Here is a 13,502-nt window from a genome sequence, read left to right on the forward strand (position 1 = left end):
CTCTGTGACGGGGTTGATGTAGAAAATAAAACAAGTGACTAACTGGAGTTTAACAAAATAGATTTATTTGTAATGTTTTTCTCTTCAAAATAAATTTTGTGATTTACAAAAAACGACATAATATGTTACTCTTAAATTTTTTCGAAACGTATGTCTCACAAGTTGGAACAGTTCACGAAATTTTATTGTTATTCTGGTCTTCAGTCCGAATACTGGTTTGATGCAGCTCTCCACATTGCTCTATCCTGTAGAAGTCTCTTCGTCGCTGAATGAATTTTGCAACTTACATTCTTCTGCATCCTCTTACTGTATTCATTTCTTGGTCTCTCTCTATGATTTTTACCCCTGGGCCTGAAGAGTCAATTCAAGGCACAGCTTATCACTACCCTTAATGGTAGAATACCGCAAATCGTTCAGGATCTTGAAAAGTTCCCTTTCCAAAATTGGTGTGCTCATATTTAGTAAAGGGTAGTCTGAAGTAACCTAGTATCGACGCAGGCAAACGATATCCTATCTCCAAGTGCAGCTGTGGCAAAGCTGTGCGACATGCGTGACTCTGATCCTCAATATGAGAACAGGGAGACAGGCTGCTGGGTATCACCGTCAAAGCTACGATGACCCCATAGAGATCTCGCCGGTCCAGCTGTCAGCGATGCTCACGATGGTCCAGGTGTGGCTAATGTTGATGCAGACGTCAGTGGTGCAGGGGACACTGCATGCAGTCACGATGGCCTAGCACTGGCTCTGGCGATGCCGGTGCTGCCGCTCGCGAGGCTCTGGGTGCAGGTTGTACTGCTGCCGCTGGCGTGAGTGCTGACGGCAAAACCACTGCTGCCGATCTTGAAGTTATGCTACAGGTGCAGGTGATCGTCTGTCGGAACGGCAGGTCCAAATTGTCCATTTCTGGAACAAAGACAGCGCAACAGTCCATAACTGTCGAAAATTTATACATGCACGCATCAAGCAGAAAGAGAGAGAGAGAGAGAGAGAAAGATACGTAAAGACTCAGCCTCAATTGAATCAGTGAAGCATGTGCATCCCCTCTCGAGCTTCTCCTAGAATGTGCAGGCATTCGTCAGCACCAGCAGGTCGCCAGTTGTCATGTAACACAAAGCCATGTGATGATGTGAGCTGGCTCATCTAAACATGGCGTCCCATAACGTATTGCCTGCCTTGTGCTGGGGGTGTTTGGCTTACTAGTAGAAAAGAGCAACAGAACTTGTTAAGTATACATGCACACACACATAGAGAAATATACAGGGTGTCCCATTTATCTTGACCACCCTAAATAACTGTTTGTCCAGATGCAAATTACAGCATGATTGCCTTTGTTGTAGCTTTGTTTTTTACGAAGATATGTACAGCGGTATAATTTTTTTAAATGGCACCCTGTATTTTTATTCGGTAATTCATTTCCTCTTCCAAAGGCCTATTCAAAAATGTATCACAGTTTGCCATTCACTGAAACAGAACGTTATTAATTACATAACACAATATTGACGTTGACGCTCCCAGCGCTTAGTGCAGGTACTCGGTGTAATGGAACACATCCACGTGCTGACGTTGACAGAGGACAAATATAAACATAATTAGACTGCACATCCGTCATTCCGTCAACCATCGTCAGTTGAAGAGTTGTGTAGAATGTACACCAACGAAGAGAAGGTAGAAATCGTACTCATCTACGAGGAATGTAAGTTAGCAGAGCAGTAATTGCCATACTGTTTTCTTATGTAAGGGTACATTTAGTACAGTACTTTAGTCCTTTTAAATACTGTTGTGCAGAGTAGACATATAGTAAAGGCTGTCCTTCCTACAAACTGCATAAACATAACGTTTCTTTTATTGTTGTTGTTGTGACAGGAACCTACCTTCCCGACGGATGTTTTCTCGTCTTGCGACGTTTGAGGAAATGGGAAGTTTCAACCCACGACAACGCATCGTCGTAGCACTCGCACAGACGAAGCTGCCGAAGTTACTGTTTTCGGTACCGTTGCTATGAACCAACATGTGAGCACACGACAGCTTGAACACGAGATTGGCATTCCTATAACCAGTGTACATCGTATCCTTACACGTCACCGGTTCCATCCTTACCATGTACACCTACATAAGAATTGCATGGGAATGATTTCCAGAATCGTGTACAGTTCTGTCCGTGGGTACAGCAGCAAATCCTCACCGACCCGAACTTCTTCTCCAATGTTCTATTTACCGATGAATGTTCCTTCTCAAACAAAGGACAGGTAAATACAAGGAACATGCATTATTGGTCCAGCGACAACCCACGACGGCTTAGACAGGTGGAACATCAGCGTCAATGGAGAGTTTAACGTCTGGTGTGGGATGCTTGGTACTACAATTATTGGCCCTTATTTCACCAATGGTAGTCTAAACGGCACAGCGTGTGCCAACTTCCTCTGACGAATTCTTCCTCCTCTTTTGGATGAAGTGCCGCTAAGAACCAGAATGCTTATGTGGTATCAACACGATGGATGTCCAGGACATAATGCCTTGCGTGCACGTCGTGTTGGACTTTTTCTTCGCGGATGCATTAAAGACATTGTATATCGAGATAATCCAACAACTCCAGAGGACATGCATGAACGTATTGTACTTGCTTGTAATCCTCTTCACCAGGCAACTATGGAAGCAGTAATAATTCTTTCATTCAACGAGTGTGCTAGTGTCTCGCTGTCCAGGGTCACCACTTTGAGCACCTTTGAATGTTCTACTCCTGGGCAATGGTACACGAGAGTCAAAGTCAATTTTGTGTTATGTTTTTACTCGGTTTTCATTTGTTTTCTGACAACTCCAGCAAGTGGACGATTTTGTGACCCGGAGCTCAAAGTCAATGTTGTGTTATGTAATTAATAACGTTGTGTTCCAGTGAGTGGTACACTGTGATACATTTTTTAACTAGGTCTTTAGGAGAGGAAATGAATTGCCGAGTAAAAAATACTGGGTGCCACTAAAAAAAGTTATACTGCTGTTCATATCTTTGCAAAAAAAACAAAAACAAAGCTACAACGAAGGCAGTCATGCTGATTGATGTCCCCCTGACGACTATAGCGCATTTGCTTGAAACATTTTGTAATTTTCATTTGGACAAACAGTTCTTTAGGGTGGTCAAGATAAATGGGGACCCTGTATATTAGTTACCATCATCATCTACATTCGCCTAGGATGGTGTGATAGACATGTCTATGCGATTGTTCACATTGAGTCATCAGCCCTGTGGCAATGTTGATGCAGTGAACTGGATAGGCAAGAAATCATCATTCAACATTTTCAAAATTAATTTTTCTAGAATAATATTATTCTTTTCAGAATTGGCAGCTTCATGGATATATGCATTACCATCCATTCCACTTCATACTGAAATAACTCATCATCATCTTGAGAGGTATGCATGCACTTCATCATTTCTATTCGTCTGCTGATGCCGGTTTCTCCATAAACCATCATACATTTTCTAAACGATTCAAGACCTATTTTAACTCTGAAACAAATGCTTTTAAAGTTGATGTGATTAGTACAGTCTGAGTGCAGTCAGTTTCAACGCCATTCAGCTTATGTTTCGTTTCCTGAAAATGAAATCGAGTGGATAAGATGGGATGTTGCTGTAGATCATGAAGCAGCCCTTTTCGCAAATTTCACCTCCAAGTGTGCTTGGAATATTTAAAGTATCTCGACCACAATGCGGCTCTCGTTATAGTTATCGGCTGTCGCTGAAGCAAAAGTTTCCTGTGAGAAATATTCATGATGAATGATTCGTTCATCATATTCGGCTGGGGTGGTTATGTTGAGTGACGACATTCTTACGTGTGGTTTCAAGCCTAGTGACTTAAGGAAGTTCCTGTTGTAAACTGACATGCTGTTGGCGTGTGCGCTGGTCTTACACTGTGCACCCTTCCTGCTTCGAATGCAGCTGTATTACGATTTCTTCATTGCGGAAGTTGACGAGATATCTGTCTTGCATTTCTTCACTGTGAAAGTTGACGAGATGTCTGTCTTGGTTGGCAATATTCAACTCGAGATGACATAATGTCTGAATAGACACTAGGATGTGAATAGCGTTGCTTGCCATCTATACAAGTTTATATTCTGGGCTGACTGTAGATTGTTTGCATTAATTTATCATTACGATACAAATTCGTTGCAACATTGCACTTGACATAAATAGTGCTAACCGGTAGTATATCTACTGATTGAACTGATCGTAAAATTTATTCTGATCCTTCTGCAAAATTTGATCTTCTGAGAAACCAAGCAGCGATATTATTCAGTTTTCCAGTGTAAACTCTGTTACTTCCTTGGTCATTCTTATTTCCATTTTAACCATAGTGACATTCACACGTAACTCGAAACCTGGTAAAGCCTGTTTTAAATATACATTTAAATAGTCAGTGTAATACGCACCATGGTGTACCTGCACAAATTTACCGCTTCCCAGATGAAGTTTGCAGTTTGATGCTGTGATATGAGGAATACTGCTGTACGTTTCTATTCCTATCAATGCTCCACTCCGTTTTTGTTAATTGGACCGGTGAAAAGTAATTCACACATAGTTCTGATGTCAGTCTTTTGAAGTTAAAGCGTATGACATCAATCCTGAAGTTCAACTGATGGACTGACGTCCTTCATTATTGTTTTTATATCTTCTTCGTAGCTGTCAGGATAAGCATGAGACATCACATGTACTGAACTTCTGGAAGAGTCCAAAACTGTAAAATATGTGGTTCTGGTTGCTGGTAAAGTAGTGGCGTAATCCTTCGGGCGGCTGTAAGTCAACAAATGAATAAAAGTAGTAGACACTATTTTGGTTTCTTTTTTTATATATGCCATGAAATGAGTTCTAGGTCCTTCTCAACGTCTAAATTTCCAATTCCACATTCATTAGATTTCCACATAGCCTTAGATAGTGTATTTCTCATAAAATCTTGGAATGGAAAACTTTTTGACGAATTTAAGGCGAAAGATATTTGTAAGTGGCCTGGGGGGTGGGGGCAGTATAGGCAGCTTTTCTCTTTTTATGAACAGTCCTAGCCCTTTCCAATGCTGTTTTAAATATATTCCTTGCCCTATTATGTCTTTTTACTTTGTAAAGCTCCTGTTGTGTGTAATTCATATTTTTCACTTTTCTGGCGACAACTGGAGTGCTACCTGCTTAACAGTCAGTTGCTGAAAGTCCCGCCAGCGCCAGTAATATGAATAGAGGGAGTCCACCCGATATTCTAGGTAGACATAGACTACTAGGCGTTGTGATCGGTTTTTATTTTGGGCTGGTTTAGCTCGTGCAAGTGATAATTGAATGAATTTTTTAAGCATTCTGGCATGGTCTTCTTCTTCTCCTTCTTCTTCAGTGAATGATGAGCTGAATTCATAAATCAGCTGAAATTTACCCCTACACCAATTTTTTTTTAAGTTTCGCAAACATTACTTTATTAACTACAAGTGCGGCTACATGCTAACCTATGCAAATATCCCTTCTTGCACATATTTCTTTAGATCTGTCACTAAAATTCGATATGCAGCATGACTCCCTGTACGAATTTTATTTCCTGCGAACGCGATATCATACTATCTGCAGGCCTTATCTAATAAATTGATTCCCTTCTCATCTCCGAGAGTGGTTCTTCAAACTTCATTCTTGGTCCGCAATAGTGACGCTTGGGGATGCAAAGTTCAATAGGAACTTCACAAAAATACCAGTGCCTCTGATGACGTGGTTCCTATCATACAAATTATACTACGGCATTGTTTGACGTTTGTACACCTTCTTATACAGCAAATCATTGGCATCCACCCGACTGTTGTGCGATGAAGGGAAGCCCAGCCACCGAACAAGAGCCATATTCCTCCACTGATTTATGACGCATTCTGTAAGAAAGATATTTGGTTCATTGCGTCTTTGTAAGTCTTCTGTGTAAAGCTACAAGCTATTTCACTAAAACTGCTATCGTTTATGGTGTAAGTTCTGGAGTTTTTTCATTGCTCCTTAGAAACTGTAAACAGTTGGACAGTTTGGTAGGTACGATTTCTTAAATGCAGTCTCGTATTTTGAAGTATGTACTAAATCACCTACACTAAATTGCTGCTTGTGTGGAACTGCTATTATAATATAAGTCTGTACAGTATTTAGATGCTCATTATCATGGACATCAACTGGTTTAATTTTAATTGTGCGATGGGCTGTTCAGTTATGCTGATCAATGATTTGTGGGACGATATCAGTCCCTTTATAAGTTTCGCAAAGATTAAAACACATCCACATTCGTGCTTTTATCATCCGGTTCAAACGCTCCACAATTCTTGCCTTCAACTCAGTGAACATTCAGTAGTGGTGTATTCCATACCGCTCCATCATCGTCTTGAAGTGGCTGTTATAAATACCGCTGCCACGATCTGTCTGAAAGTTGTTTGGGATGCCATATATTCCATCTGCAGCAACTGATCAACCATCTTTACAATTGCCTTCCCTGCCCTTGTTTTCAAAGGGTAGGCCCAAGCAAATTTTGAGTATGTATCAATGACCATTAAAATATATTTGAAATCTTTTCTCTCCCATCTCATATTTACAATAACCACTTCCCATATTGTTGTCAGCACGAAGACTGGTTTGACGCACCTCTCCACGCTACTCTATGCGATGAGAGCCTCCTCATCTTCGAATAACTACTGCATCCTACATCCTTTTGAAAGTGCTTATTGTATTCATTTCTTGTCTCCCTCTACCATTTCTACCCCCTACATTTCCCTCCAGTATTAAATTGGTGGCCCCTTGACGTCTCAGAATGTGTCCTGTCAACCGACCACTTCTGTTAGTCAAGTTATGCCACACATTCTCCCAATTCTATTCAGTATCTCCTCGTTGGTTACATGTTCTAACTATCTAATCTTCAGCATTCTTCTGTAGAACCACATTTCAAAAGCTTCTATTCTCTTTTTGTCTGGACCGGTTACCGTCCACGTCTAACTTCCGTACAAGGGTACTCTTTAGACAAATACCTTCAGAAAAGGCTTCCCAATACTTAAATTTGTATTCTTTGTTAACAAATTTCTCTCCTTTGGAAGCACTTTTCTAGCCATTGCCAGTTTACACTTTATATCCTCTCTACTGCGACCATTTTCAGTTATTTTCCTACTCAAATAGCAAAACTCATCTACGACCTTTGGTCTCTCGTTTACTAATGTAATTCCCTCAGCATCACCTGATTTAATTCGTTTTTTTTCCATTACCCTTCTATTGGTTTTGTTAATGTCCTTGTACTGCTTTTGTTAATGTCCATCTTACACCCTCCTTTCAATACACTGACCATTCCGTTCAACTGCTCTTCCAAGTCCTTTGCTTTCTCACATAGAATTACAATGTACAAAGAGTTGATTTCTTCTCCCTGAAATTTAATTTCTTCTCCAGATTTTTCTTTGGTTTCCTTTACCGCCTGCCCTTTGTATGGATTGAAAAACATCGGGGTAGCCTACAAGCCTGTCTCACTCTCTGCTCAACGATTGTTTCCTTTTCATGCTCCTCGACTCTCACAACTGCTGTCCGGATTCTGTACAAGTTATAAATAACCTTTTGCTCTCGGTACTTTACCCCTGCTACGCTGAGAATTTCAAAGAGCTTATTCCAGGTGACATTGTCAGAAGCTCTAACCTGATCTTTAAAATCTGTAAATGTAAGTTTGAATTGCATTAGCCTATCTTCTAAGATACGTCATGAGTCAGTATTTCCTCGTGTGTTCCTGCATTTCTCTGGAACCCAAACTGATCTTCCCCGAAGTCGGTTTCTCTCAGTTTTGCCACTCTTCTGTAAATAATTCGTTTTAGTATTTTACAAGCATAACTTATTAAAGCGATAGTTCGGGAACATTTACGCCTGGCAGAAACTGCTTTCTTTGGAATGGGAGTTATTGCATTCTTCTTGAAGATTGAGGGAATTTCGCCTGTCTCATACATCTTGCACATCAGATGATACAGATTCGTTATGGCTGGCTCTGGCAAGGTTGTTAGTTATTATGAGAGAATGTCGCTACTCCAGGGGCCTTGTTTCAACTTAACGTCTATCAGTACTCTGCAAATCCTGCTCTCAGTATCATATCTCCTATCCCATCTCCACCTACATCCCCTTCCCTTTCTGTAATATTGTCTTAAAGTTCATTTCCCTTGTACAGCCCCACTCCTTCCACCTTCCAACTTTCCCTTCTTTTCTTGGTACTGGGTTCCCGTCTGAGCTCTTGATTTTCACACAGTTGCTTTTCTTTTCTTCAAAAGTCTCTTTAATTTTCCTGCAGGCGGTATTCATCTTTCCCTTAGTTATACATGCTTCTATAGCTTTGTATTTGTTCTCCAGACATTCCTTCTTAGCCATTTCGCACCTTCTGTCAACCACATTTTTAGACGTTTGGATTCTCTTTCAACTCTTTCATTTGCTGCGTTTTTATATTTTCTTCTTTCGTTAGTTAAATTCCATATCTCCTGTGATACCCAAGGATTTCTACTAGGTCTTATCTTTTTACATGTTTGCTCCTCTGCTGCCTTCACTATTTCATCTCTCAAAGTAACCCATCCGTTTTTGACTGTGATCATTTCCCCTGTTTCAGTCAATCGTTGCGTATTGCTCGCTCTGAAACTCTCAACAACCTGTAGTTCTTTCAATACATCTAGCTCCCATCTACTTAATTTCCTGCCTTTTTCAATTTATTCAGTTTTAGTCTACAGTTCATAATCAATCAATTGTGGTCAGAGTCTACATATGCCCCTGGAAATATCTTACATTTTAATATCTGATTCTGAAATCTCTGTCTTACCATTATATAATCAATCTGATACTCGCCAGTCTCTCTAGGTCTCTTCAACGTATACAACCATCTTTCATGATCCTTAAACCAAGTGGTAGCGATGATTAATGGCTTCCTCTTTCGTTCCTTTCCTCCAGTCCATATTCACCTACTATGTTTCCTTCTCTTCCTCTTGCTGTTAGCGAGTTTCAATCTCCCACTACAGTTAAATTTTCGTCTCCCTGAACTATCTGAATAATTTCTTTTATTTCATCATAAATTTCTTCAATCTCTTAATCACCTATGGAGTTAGTTGATGTATAAAGTTGTTCTACTGTGGTGGGTGTTGGCTTCGAGTCTATCCTGGTTATGATAATACGTTCATTATGTTGTTCATTGTAGCTTTCCTGCAGTCCTATTTTCTTATTTATTATTAGAGCTACACCTGCATTACCTCTATTTTATTTTGTGTTTTAACCTTGTACTCACCTGACTAGAATTCTTGTTCATCCTGCCACCAAACTTCACTAATCCCCACTATATCCAACTTCAACCCACCCATTTCCATTTTTAAATTTTCTAACCAACCTGCCTAATTAAGTACTCTAACATTCCACGCTTTCATCCGTAGATTGCCAGTTTTGTTCTTCCTGATGACTAAATCCACCTGAGTAGTTCCCACCCAGAAATATGATTGGGAATCTATTGTACCTCCGCAATATTTTCCCCAAGAGGATGCAGTCAACACTTAACCATACAGTAGAGCTGCAATGCCCTCAGGAGAAATAACGGCTGTAGTTGCTTTCAGACATCCACAGTAGCGAAACAACGAGGCCATTTTGGTCGATGTTACAGACCCATATCAGTCATCATGCAGACTATAGCCCCTGAAACTATAGGAAAGGCTGCTGCTCCTCTTCAGGAACCACATATTAGTCTGGACTCTCAACAGATATCCCTATATAGTGGTTGTGCGTACGGTGCAACTGTTTGTTTCGTTGCGGCAAGTCACCCCGCCATGGCAAGATCCAATAAGTCACTCAGTCATCGAATTATAACACGTCTAGGTAGGACTGTCATGTGTGCTGGTTTATGAAGCCCTTGAACTACTGTCTCCATAATTAATCGATAGTACATGTATCTCGAAGCTCTGAAATTGTTGAAATGATTTCATTCAAACAAAATTTATTCCCGGCGGCAGCTGAGGCTGTGAACAGTCCTAATCGTTCAGATATTTCATCGGGATCGTCGTAGTAGCTGCATTGTGTTTTGTGCATATCGAGTGTTAACTTTCTTAATTTGAATATCGATATTGCCACTGCCAGGCACATCCTTTAAGGATAGCTTAATAATGATATGGGTTTCGAAATTCTGGGGTTTTCTGTTTTTATTCCAGTGGCATTCTTGTATATCACTTTCATACGTAGTACCTGACCAAACATTTCTATTTCTTTTGATGAATATTAGATTCAGTAATGTTGTTGTTTCAAAAGTCTATGACCGATCTGTATTACGTCATTGGTTAAATATATAGGTTGAATACCCAGGATACATGGTTTCTCCCAGCTTACTCCTTAGGTTATATCTATCCGACTACCTCTGTGATGTTGAACGCCGCCTCACACAATTATGTAGATTTGCTTTACCAAGTTTTGTAGAGTACCTTTTTTTTAGTTTGCATTTGCCCATATTTTCAATGTTCATGTTTTCCTTGCCACTGAGGAGGATAACCCTTAGAACCTAAAATGTGTGTGTTTATTCTCATCTTAATTACAACTGATAGTCAGGACAACACATACCACCTGTCACAAACATGGATGATCGCTCATTTTGATTGAATGTGTGTAATTACAAATGTATGCAACTAGGCAGACTGAGGTGGAACTTCTTGGTTTAGCTTTGCAGTAGCACCCTAAGAAGACTGCATGTTATTTTCGAAGCCAGCTCTGGTGGCGACAGTCTGTCACTACACAGTGTTACCACACGCAGCTGCGCATCCCCAAATATGCAGCCACGGAGCAAGCCACTCCGAGTCCAAGCGTTTTGACGGCATCTTCAAAATTTCAGCCGTTTAACGGAGAGGAAAATCTTAGGCCAAAAGGACCAGGCGTTCCTCTCCTGTCTTCTGATTGGGGGAAACGCCTCCTCTTAGTAGCAAAAGCATCTTGGCGATTGTCAGTGAACCCCCGCCAAGTTGGTCGCTCTCTGTACGCAGAGGGGAGGCAGTTTGGATTTTGTACAGAACTTGTTGTTGTTGTTGTTTTGGTCTTCAGTCTTGAGACTGGTTTGATGCAGCTCTCCATGCAACTCTATCCTGTGCAAGCTTCTTCATCTCCCAGTACCTACTGCAACCTACATCCTTCTGAATCTGCTTAGTGTATTCATCTCTTGGCCTCCCTCTACGATTTTTACCCTCCACGCTGCCCTCCAATGCAAAATTGGTGATCCCTTGATGCCTCAGAACATGTCCTACCGACCGACCCCTTCTTCTGGTCAAGTTGTGCCACAAACTTCTTTTCTCCCCAATCCTATTCAATACTTCCTAATTAGTTATGTGATCCACCCACCTAATCTTCAGCATTCTTCTGTAGCACCACATTTCGAAAGCTTCTATTCTCTTCTTGTCCAAACTATTTATCGTCCATGTTTCACTTCCATACATGGCTACACTCCATACAAATACTTTCAGAAACGACTTCCTGACACTTAAATCTATGCTCGATGTTAACAAATTTCTCTTCTTCAGAAACGCTTTCCTTGCCATTGCCAGTCTACATTTATATCCTCTCTACTTCGACCATCATCAGTTATTTTGCTCACCAAATAGCAAAACTCCTTTACAACTTTAAGTGTCTCATTTCCTAATCTAATTCCCTCAGCAACACTCGACTTAATTCGAGTACATTCCATTATCCTCGTTTTGCTTTTGTTGATGTTCATCTTATACCCTCCTTTCAAGACTCTGTCCATTCCGTTCAACTGCTCTTCCAAGTCCTTTGCTGTCTCTGACAGAATTACGATGTCATCGGCAAACCTCAAAGTTTTTATTTCTTCTCCATGGATTTTAATACCTACTCCGAATTTTTCTTTTGTTTCCTTCACTGCTTGCTCAACATACAGATTAAATAACATCGGGGAGAGAGTACAACCCTGTCTCACTCCCTTCCCAACCACTGCTTCCCTTTCATGTCCCTCGACTCTTATAACTGCCATCTAGTTTCTGTACAAATTGTAAATAGCCTTTCGCTCTCTGTATTTTACCCCTGCCATCTTTAGAATTTGAAAGAGAGTATTCCAGTCAACGTTGTCAAAAGCTTTCTCTAAGTCTACAAATGCTAGAAACGTAGGTTTGTCCTTCCTTAATCTAGCTTCTAAGATAAGTCGTTGGGTCAGTATTGCCTCACGTGTTCCAACATTTCTGCGGAATCCAAACTGATCTTCCCCGAGGTCGGCTTCTACTAGTTTTTCCATTCGTCTCTAAAGAATTCGAGTTAGTATTTTGCAGCTGTGGCTTATTAAAGTGGTAGGTCGGTAATTTTCACATCTGTCAACACCTGTTTTCTTTGGGTTGGAATTATTATATTCTTCTTGAAGTCTGAGGGAATTTCGCCTGTCTCATACATCTTGCTCACCAGATGGTAGAGTTTTGTCAGGACTGGCTCTTCCAAGGCTGTCAGTAGTTCCAATGGAATTTTGTCTACTCCCGGGGCCTTGTTTCGACTCTAGCCGAGGTACAAATGAAGACAATCGCAGTAACCAGTCGCTGCTCCATGATCAAGTAAGTAGTGATTACTAGAGGGGACTTAGTTCGATTGTCTATAAGGAGTAAACTCATTCGTTAGGGGGAGTGCGGTATTCTCGCGAGTGATGATTTCAGTATAATTTTCTGTGAGATCAGATGGAACCAATTTGGTCGGTAATCAGTCATGACTAGAGGCATCTGTTTTTCGCAAAGCGCGAAATCGCGAAATTTTTACGAAATTTTGCACATTTTTCTGAAAATGCGAAACTATTTACTTTTAAGCCAAATCGCGAAATAATTGACGAAACTTTGCAAAATCTCGTCATTAGAACTTAACTGCGGAAATTCGATTGGAGTTATGGTAATACAATCCGGATATCGATTGTACACCATTTCGATATATATAATATATCGAGTATTCCAAAGACATTCTACAATGTTCTGGCGGTGTATTCAGTATTGCGTGTTGGAAATCGTTGTGGCTCGCTGGTGCATTGAGTGTGGTATTTTGTGTTTTGTTTTCGTGATTAATATGGTAGTGACAGTTTTCAACCGAGAAAAGGAATTTTCGCCAGAAGAATTTTATGCTTTCGACAAAAGTAGGAAGATACTGCAAATACTGCAATATGCGTATTGAGTGGCAGAGGAAGGACACATGCCTGAAACACATTAATAACAGTTCTTCCCATAAGAAGAAGAAGGAGAAGGCGCTAACAACTACTGGTATAAAAAGACAAGCTACGCTCACGGAAGTCACTGCAGCGGCAAAACGAGCGGAAAATGATAAAGAATAAGATTTATAATTTTTATGTAAAATAAAAGATTTTTCACTGTAAATGAGCCATAAATGTATTTCCTTTACCTTTTACTGCTGAAAAGTGGAAATAAAATTTAGCGATTGACGAAATTGAAAAAAACTAGCAAAAGAAACCGAAATAACTTTTTAGAAATGACAAAATCGGGCAAAAATTTTCACC

The sequence above is a fragment of the Schistocerca gregaria genome, chromosome X (assembly GCF_023897955.1).
Source record: "Schistocerca gregaria isolate iqSchGreg1 chromosome X, iqSchGreg1.2, whole genome shotgun sequence".
NCBI classification, from domain to species: domain Eukaryota; kingdom Metazoa; phylum Arthropoda; class Insecta; order Orthoptera; family Acrididae; genus Schistocerca; species Schistocerca gregaria.